A 10,653-nucleotide genomic window follows, 5' to 3' on the forward strand; every position below is an offset into this window, starting at 1 on the left:
GTCTTAGGCTACTTAGACTAGGGGTCTTTACAGGTTGTTGATCAAGTATTTTATTAAGATAAAAACTAGCTAGGAGGCGTGGATTAGTGTAGCGTTCCACTAGAGTGTCATAGGCTTAGAGTGTAGTTAGCTGGATCAAAGGGTATGGCTTCAACAATGCACAGAGCAGGGCCTTCCAGTAAGCTTTTTAAATAACTAAACTTTTTCAATAGGGGCCATGGAGGTATTGTGGATTTAAATTATCATACAGAGATCTGAAGGAATTAAACTGCTCTAACTGTCCACCAAACTTACTTATATCTATTTGCGGAAGCTTAGGTTTTACAAGTGAGGTTTGTGAGAGAATCTACATCGACAGTTTTAGTCTTAGTAGCTACAATAACATCATAGGTGGCTTTACATTTATAGTACATGGTATCAAACTGCTTGAAGGCGGAACTAGTATCTACAGTGTCCTTGGGGTCCATCTAATTCAAGATTAAGATTATCCATCTGTTCTGAAAGGGCTTCAAAGTCTGAGTACAAAGACTTTAAATTTGAATACCTAGCGACAAAATCATTAGTTTCACCTGGAAGTTCCTTGATTAAATCAAAACACAGCTGTAACTTTTGAAAATACCTTTCTCTCTTTTTCACACATTGTTCTAGTTTTTTAGTAGCCATATTTTCAAACACTAATTAATACAAAATATGAAATACACCCTACAGCAGACAGAATCCTTATTTACTAAATTAACCTGCTTACAAACTAATTTAGTAAACCTTGACAAAAATAAAACAAGTAATCTTCAAACAAAACAGTGACAAAGAAATAATATTAGATAGTGAGTGATTAAGAAAATAAGAATGATTCCCTCAGTGATAGAAAATTATTAGTTTTAAATAGAAACAGCTGACAGATAAGTTGCTCAAAATAGATAAGAGCGTCCGGTCGGCGGACAGAAATACTCGATCAGCTGAGCGACAATCAGATAGCGGCCGATAAGCAGCGCAATCAATAAACATAACCTGCAGTTCTGTACCTGTCTGTCTGGCTCTATAGTTCAGTTCACGAAACTTAGCTTAAATGCTAATTTTATTTTTAATGCTAATCAAGTTTGTTTCATGAGGCGGTTGAGTTTTGATTTGAACTCAAATTAAATGTTAAAAACTTAGTGGACTGTTTTTTGCATGAAACTGAAGCGTTCGTATAGGACCAGCTGATCCGGCTCGAAGGACCAAATGTACGGTCTTTGAGGAAGAGCCGTAACCGCGGTATAGCCGAAATAAAAAACGACTGGTGATGTACCTTGGGGGAGTCTCGTTAGAACGGGGTCGTCGAGGTCCTCGGCCAGGGCAGCGGGGAGTCCAGGATCACCAGAAGTCTTGTGTAGGTCTTGTAGATGGAGAGCGGTGGACAACAAGGGGAATGATTCACTCCGAGAGGGGAAATAAAGTAACTATATTGACTTTGAAATACATAAAAAACAAAATAGAGCTGTATAAACGTGAAAACTGTTTCATGTATTGGGGTGGAATGCGGGCAGCAGCGTGTGTCCAGTACGCCGCCTGCGGAGAGAATAATTGAGCCGAGTCTTCTTATCCTGAAGGGGTTGGAGAAGGGGCTGCGAGTCGGTGACGTCATCTCGGGCCAGTAACAAAACCAGCCGTTAATTAAGAAATAAGTACTGAACAACCGTGAAAATACTCACAACTGTTCTTCCCGAAAAAACTCTCGGGTCGCTTCTTCTCGATACCAGATACTTTCCTGTAATAGGAATCCTGTCACTATGATATACCTCAGCCATTACACAATACGTTCACCAGCAGTGTGGCAGCCATCGAAGTTATCGATTATTTTTAAGAGTGATGATACTTTCTAACTACTTTGATACTGAATTTCTCGTGCTTTGGGTCATTTTTGAAGTTCATATACGAACTAAGATTGGATAAAATTAGTAAATTCTAATTAATCGTCCAATTAAAGACGCTTTCTTTCATTAATAATCATTGCTTTAACCAATATTGATTTGGAAATCACGACAGGATTTTGTACATTTTCCATCGTTTTATGTCTGAAACATGGCGTTTCGAGGATTCGTATCTCTACCCTTTTTCAAGAGGATGTTAATTCACACGATTATATCAAGTACTATAACTGGAGTAATGTCGACTTATATTGCTTCCACATGAGTTATCTTATGTATGTTTATGTAGGTCAGCCTTAGTGACACATTTATGAGGCTAGAATACTAGGGTAGTTGACATGTGGTTCGAAATTACGAAAATAATAATATTCCATAGGACGCCAAACTGTGTAATTGGAATTTACGCATGCATCCTTTCACATGTTTACAGTTGCAAAATGATTTGTAAATGGGCAATACATGACGATGACAATGAAAATTTGAAAACAGACTAATTATTTGTCGAAACTTACGATCCAGTATCAAAGTCAGGAGCAACATAAAAAAATTAAACTACCCAATACTGAAACAATGATGTACATCCAACATCCGATCAATTTAGACTAAAAGTATAGAACGCTTCTTAAACTCGATAAAGAAGTTTCAATAAGAAAGAAATTAATTGTCAGTTACATTACTTTAGTGGATGTTAAAATGGGAGGGAAGAATATGAAACGTTATTTTTTCCTCCGGTTATACTTTTCCCAGTTTATCACACTTTAAAATCTTTTTTACGTATAATTGATAAATATCATAAACGTATGATAGTTATATTATCGTCAGACAACTACCTAGATAGAATGAAAGTCGCCACTAGTAGGTTTGTATACCGCGCGTTGATGCTGGTTTGAACATTTATATGCGTGTCTTAAAGTAAAGTAAAGTAGTCTTATTTTTACCAGTCGAAGTTAGGGCTAAGAAGCCCTCTCTAACACTTACCCTGGAGACCAACGGCTTTAAAGGTGACTTCTGAACCACCACCAATGGGCGGGCAGGCGGGCTGCTTGCAAGGACAGGATCGCTCAGCGGTCACTCATCCAAGCAGCAGCCACGCTCGACGTTGCTTGATCCGGTTATCTTGCGATAACCGTTGTACCCGCTACACAACGCCATTGTCTTACATTATTTTGTACGGTTGGTTTTAAATGTGTCAAGATAGGTAGAATAGTATAAGCAAATCTTTTCGTGTTTTAACCCTTCTGATACTCTCCCATTTTGACCTCCGTCAAAATTAGCATCAGTTTCTGTTGTGGGAAATTTTTTCATCGATTTAACGAAAAACCAGCTTGTGTGAGTATATAGTGAAAAGTGTTTTTATTATTCCTGGACTATAAGTAAAAAATTATGTATATTACATTGTACTATAATTTTGCCTTTTAATTTTTGGTATGTAAGTCTTTGCTTAAGCCTGTATTATGTTTGGTGATGTGTGTTAAAACTTGTTTAAGTTTCTCTTTGTTAATTATGTACTAATATTTATAGCTTCCTCACCTTCAACAAGAAGTTGACTTAGAAGTTAGTCTACTATGATAAGGTATTACGTATAGATTAATTTATGTTTCAAAATATCTCACAGTGTGTTATGTATATTATTTAAAAATAATATACATAACATAATATTTCATATCACATAACGTAATGATTATCAGTGCAGCAATTTTAATAAAGACAACATTTCCCTAGCATCCTCTTCGTATACTTTACTCTCACATTAAGTCGTCTTTCTGTAAGTCTTGACAGTCCTATTGCCTAGTGTAAACAAAATTTATGAATCCAATTTTCCACATCTTGGTTTGGATTTAAATGTAATCCGATTTGTATTAAAATTAAAAAGATCTGTCATATTTACGAAAAACCTATCATTTAAACAATGATAAGATTTTAGAAACATTTAGAAACGATTTATGACTGGAAATAGTGCTTAAAGAGTATATCACTAGCAAATAGAATAAACATAAATCAAAAAATTTTTTTTCAGAAATTTTTAAAAACCCCATTTTTTCAGGCCAATGTTTTGTGTGATGGAATTATTGGAGAATATTAGAAGAAAGGCAGGAAATGTAAAAACAACTCTTGTCAAATAATTCAATTTAATAATTAATATTGACAGTAATATATTAGAACTATTTCAAAGTAAAGCAGTAAATGATGTTATAATACCATGAGATTCATTCCAAGTGATAGAAAACGATTCATACAGATTAATATGATCGAAAAAATGTCTAACTTCCTCGCAGTAGAGACACTTGCCGACATTACACAGGTATATGAATAGTCCCTTGATGATCAAACTCCTTAACATTCAAGCTTAGGGCCCCTAGCCCTCGATAAACCATTGACGCAACAAGAGCCGTGTTGATGTAATAACCATGTATATGTATGGGCCCTTGATGATCAGACTACTAAACATTCAAGCCCTAACATCGGACCCTAGCTCTCGATAGCCATTGACGCAACAAGAGCCGTGTTGATGTAATAACCATGTATATGTATGGTCCCTTGATGATCAGACTACTAAACATTCAAGCCCTAACATCGGACCCTAGCTCTCGATAGCCATTGACGCAACAAGAGCCGTGTTGATGTAATAACCATGTATATGTATGGTCCCTTGATGATCAGACTACTAAACATTTAAGCCCTAACATTGGCCCCTAGCTCTCTGTAACCATTGACGCAACAACAGCCGTGTTGATGTAATAACCATGTATATGTATGATCCCTTGATGATCAAACTCCTAAATATTCAAGCCCTAACATTGGCCCCTAGCTCTCGATAACCATTGACGCAACAACAGCCTTGTTGATGTAATAACCATGTATATGTATGATCCCTTGATGATTAGACTAAACATTCCACACCTAACAGCTCCCGCTTACCATTGTAGCAACATTAACAATGTTGATGTAATAACCATTGATATGTATGGTCCCTTGATGATCAGACTAAACATTTCACATCTAACAGATCACGCTTATCATTGTAGCAACAATAACAATGCTGATGTAATAACCATTAATATGTATGGTCCCTTGATGATCAGACTAAACATTTCACATCTAATTGATCACGCTTATCATTGTAGCAACAATAACAATGTTGCTGTAATAACTATGCATATTTATGATCCCTAATGGTTATTACTACTAAACACGCCAATCCTAAGATCTCCTGTTTACCATTGGCGCAAAATATCCATGTTGCTGTATTTGCTGGTTATATGATGATGCATTGATGATTATAATACTAATATTTCAGCCATTACATTGATCCCCAGCTGCTGTTTACCATTATCGCAAATATCCATGTTGATGTACTAGTCGAGTATTTGTATGATCTCTTGTTGATCAGACTACTGAACATTTTGCAATGTCATTGTCCCCCTGCTGTCTAATACAGGTCGAAAAATATCCATTTGGTTTGAAACAACATTAAAAGGGTACTTCAATTTTTATTCTTTTTTCTATTATTTTCACATTGCAACATGGCGTCAGAATCGCAATGAGTAATATAACAACGACCAAATTGTTTATAGTTTCAGTGTGAAACCAATGTTGCATAGTGGAATCATTATTTTGTGTCTTTGAAGAACAAAATCAAGCTCTCGACTATGTCATAAACACAACAAAGGTGACAAAAACTTTGCTTTTTATTGAACACAATTTCTTTATTGCCAATGGCAGATCCAATATCTCATGATATACAGGGTATCCCGTAACTCTCTGGACAAAGGTCTATCGCACTATTGCTCAGATCAAGACCAATACATTGCATCATATGAACTTAGGTTATCTGTTTGTGTGTGTGTGTGTGTGTGTGTGTGTGTGTGTGTGTGTGTTTTGTTTATAAAAGCATTAGTATTTTAAAGGCTTATAAATTAAATCATACCAAATTTGGGCTAACTGGTTAGAGTACCAAGGCCAGTTAGTAAAATAATTTATTATATCGTATTCAATATGTTCAAAATTACAGCCATTATAGATTTATAACTTTTTATAACTTAAAAACCAGCAATTTTACTAACTAATTATAAGATTAACATTTTTCAAATGGTTTTAATTACAAATCTTATCAAAAAGGAATAATAACATAAGTGATTTAGAGGAGGTTTGGTGCGACAACAAGCTCTGCATTGTGCATAGGTATTCTGCCGGCAGTGATGTTTTATTAGGTTTAATATTCGTGTGTGATACGTCTATTAAATTTTGTGTTTCTCGTACTATTTATTTATTCGTTATGTTTGTAATGTGTTCCTGAATTTTAAACTATGACGATATCAGAGCAATAATACTTGCTTTGAATATTTATTGACACCGGCACCAGAAGATGACTTATTAAAATTCGAAACTATAGCAGCGTATGACTACAGTTTGAACTGTTTGACGAATGTACGTAGTTATTGTAAAAGACATGTTAAGGCCTATTTAAGTATAGGGAGAAATATAGGCTGAAAAGTGTTTGGTCTTGTGCAATAATGTGATATACGATAGTTCAGAGAGAGTTACGGGACACCTTGTATATAAGAAGTGTAATTTGCATTAGTTCATAAAAAATACAAACTCTTTAATACATTTACAGTATAAAGGCACGCAAACATTTAAATACCAGGAAGTAGATAAGCATCAGCTAATTTACTTGGACTGCAATGGGATCCCTCCGTTTAGCCAGAAACAGCCCTACACGTTTTGTCCTACACCACCATAAACAGGAATTAAAATTTTTTAATTACTATACTATAACACTAACAATTTGTTTATTTACATTTATTTTTCATATATTCTAGGCTGTAATGATTTCGTTGGTGCACTGTTAAAAACTCATACGTTTGTGAGACTATTAACATGTTAATTAAACATTTTATGCAACAAAAGTCTAATTAGTCGGGGCCAATCAACGTACTAAATAGCAAACAACCCAATTAAAGTTTTTTTACTAACTTACTCCTGGTATAAAATGCTACGTTAGTTCGGTCGATCAACGCGAATTTGTCATTAAACTAATAAGTTTAGTAGCAGTATTAGTACTCTTTGTGGTAGCTCTTAAGTATTACATTGTATGATAATTTGACCGGCTTTCTAGAGTAATTAATCTGCTAAAAAGCAGTTTCCTTACCCGCCAGTCAGTATTCTAAAAGCTTTTGTTGTATTTATATATACAGTGTGAATTAAAAGTATGAATACACTTGGTTTAGTTTCAACTCTGAACACCTTTCTAGGAAATAGAAGTGACTTCACTGTTACAACTTTGTTTATTTCCCCTAAAAGGGATTGTGAGGGAAGGAGAAAGCGGCACAAAATTTTTAAATGTAAAGATCCATTAAGTGACATCTCATTTGAGAGGTGTTGATAAAAGAAGAGAAGAGGAAACTAGAGCTTTCTATCTCAACCCAGAACAAAATTGCAGCTTATTAAACTTAATTAGGTTTTTAAAAACATGGATGGATCCTGCTCAACCTTCAATGGACAAAGATAGAAAAAACTCAGGACATCACTGTAGGAAAAAAGCGAACCATTTTTCCATAATGGGCTTTTTGGAAGGTCAGTTTTATAAATATAAAGTTACAGTAGTACTAGTAATTACAATTACGTTACGCAAAATATTGTTTAAATACTCGCGGACATGCAGGCCATAGTGTGGAGGTGCTTCGTCCTGCTGGTACCAAACTTCATTACAGTTGTTGGTTGCTACATGGATAGCTGGATTTACCTGATTTTGTAAAATGTCCTGGTATACCTTTCTATTAATGTTTCCATCAATAAAGAGGGCCCAACAAATCGATCCCTCACAAGGCAAGCCGAACGTTTAATTTTTCAGATTGTTCGATATGTTGCTCTCTCATTAAATGAGGGTTAACATCAACGTTAACCGTTTAACATGACAGTTGCTTTATCTGAGAAAACAATATTGTTTAATCAATTGTATTATTATTAATGTCCCGCATCATTATTTTAAAATATTCTACTTGACGATCATAATCATCCTCATTTAGCTCATAAAATGAAGGATTTTGTACGCTTTATAACCACTGTCATATAAAACCATCAAACTGATGTTTTGAGATATACCTAATATTATAGAAACATTTCTTGTAGAGGCATGAGAATATTCTACAGCAGACTGTAAAACCTCAAGTGTCAATTCTTCGTTTGTAGCCCATTTTGGTCATCTCGGTTAGGGGTGGTCTTTAAACGCTACCTGTTTCCTGTAAACGTTGGATTGTTTTTTTAAACTCCTGATTTAGATAAAGGGTTTTTATTAGGATAAGTGTCATTAAATAAATTACTTATCTCATCAAAAAATCTAACCTAGTCTCCGTAGCCTCGCATCGTCAGGATCATAATACGCTCTTGTTCACTTAAACACTCCATTTCAACGTAAATTATCACAAAAACACGCAGTAACTTTGTTAATTCCAACTATAAACTGAACATAATACTGAAGTTTCTCAAAACTGATAAGATAAGGGAGGCCCGCCCTTTAGCAGGTAATTACTGTAAAGCTTCAGTTTGTAAAGAAAGTGGTTGTCTATTGAAATTATTTACCCTCTGAATGTGGATGTTCATGTTTTTCCTCAATTAATTTTAAATTAATTTCAATGAGCTTACTCCATTTGTGAATGTTTTGAACTGGTTTAAAATAGAAAGCTCTAGCTTACTCTGTTCTTCTTTTTTATCAAGAACGTTCAAACAAGGTATTACTTAATGGATCTTTATATTTAAAAATTGTAACCCCCCCAAATTCCCATTTTAGGGAAATAGGAAAACGTTGTAACAGTTATTAAAAGTTTAATGCTATCACCTAGAAAGGTACCCCGGGTTCCATCCCTCTATCTTTATCCATCAAAAACTAAACAGGGTGTATTCCTACTTTTAACTCACTCTGTATAAACACTTTTACATTATGTCTGCTAACTTAAATGACGCTTTGGTTATAACAGTCATATATGTACGCTCTGATCAATAACTATACTATATAGACTAACATTTAAAACTTTGTAAAAGGATACGAATTCTTACTAGTGGTTGAAATTTCTATAAGTATTTGATCGACAGGTTGGACATGCTCCAAATATTTTTAGTGGGAAGTGTGAACAACATATTTGATGTAATTCAAACTTAATTTATCTTCGGCTTTGAGCTTCGAAACAAATGAAGTCATTCCATCTGAAAATCGTAGACTTGACCTCTGGCATCTAAGGTATACACCTACCTGAAGAGATACAAAAGATCAAAGATGAAAATAGTAATCTTTAGTGGTGTATATATTCTACACTTGTTACGAAAGTGAAACATAAAGGCGAATGGAGTATAAAATTAAATCAAACAAGATGATCAACCTTCCCTCTAAAGGCTTTGTGATATATCAAAACTATTAGTGGAAGTCTTTCACATCGTAGTCGACCTGACGAGATATAAAGATAAGATCAGTTTTGATATTTGTACTGGCAGCAGTAGAGAACTGCAGAGCTTGCATACAGACAGAAACTCGTATCTGACATCGAAACGATTTTGCATTTGATCCTACTTCTAAAACTTCACACAAGTGATCAGAGTGACTTGATATCTTGCCATTCAATGTGATTGGAAGTAAACGTATGTATACAGGAAGATGGGCACTTCGCTGAGGAGGGAGCGAAACCGGAGGGGGAATGAAAAAACCGAATCCTGGATTGCCCTGTGTTATATAATGGCTAAACTATTACGTTAGGCAGTTGGCGACCGTTCGTACAGCCTCATAAGTACAGTTTGGAAAACATGATTACTACTTTCATAATTTGTTGCAGAATGTATCGATCTTATGTATCTCTTGAGGTCCAGATGTATAATATACGACAGATCCAGGTGTAATGACCGGTTATTCCAAAGCTCAAAGCCGAAGGTGAATAGATTGAGAACTACACGAACTATGTTGAATAGGTACCTTCTCACTAAAATATTTGTACCATATCCAACCTATCGATCCAATCCTTGTACAAATTTCAAGCAGTAGTGAAAATGGGTATTTTTATCCTTTTTCAAAGTTTTAATTATTACATAGATATATGACTGATGTAATTAAACATATCATTTATGCCAGCAGACATAATGTAGAAACTCTTATAAATAAATTTACAAAAGCTTTTATAATCCGGACTGGCCAGTAAGGAAATTGTTTTAGCAGATGAATTACTCTTGAAAGTGGGTTAAATTATCATACAGTTTAATACTTAAGAGCTTCCACAAAGAGATGGACCAATGCACCCCTTTGAAATGCTTTCCGTTAACTATTAATTATGCAAATGTCGCCCGGACTGCAAATTGTTTAATGTAGAAGAGACATCCATTTGGGAATCTCTAAAATGGTTTTAAATTTCTAACTTTCGGCGATATTGAAGTGTCCTGCAATTTCCATATAGTGAACTTTATTTATATTGCATATATCTCTTGAAGTAATATTACAATTTGCTCTTTTACATAGTTTTTTATCTATATACATGGTGTTTCAAAATTACATTAACATTTTTGTTAGATGGTTAATCATACTAAAACAAAAAAAATCAGTCCAACACATGTACTACAATTCATTGTCTTCTATCTGCATATATTTTTGTATTTTTACGTAAAAACTCATAACTAAAAATTTTATTAGGGTACAGAACTACACCAAGGAAATCCCCCACACTCCCATCTCTGGGAACTGTCCCAGTATTTCGCATTACTGTTTAGC

The sequence above is a fragment of the Homalodisca vitripennis genome, chromosome 2 (assembly GCF_021130785.1).
Source record: "Homalodisca vitripennis isolate AUS2020 chromosome 2, UT_GWSS_2.1, whole genome shotgun sequence".
Lineage (NCBI taxonomy): Eukaryota > Metazoa > Arthropoda > Insecta > Hemiptera > Cicadellidae > Homalodisca > Homalodisca vitripennis.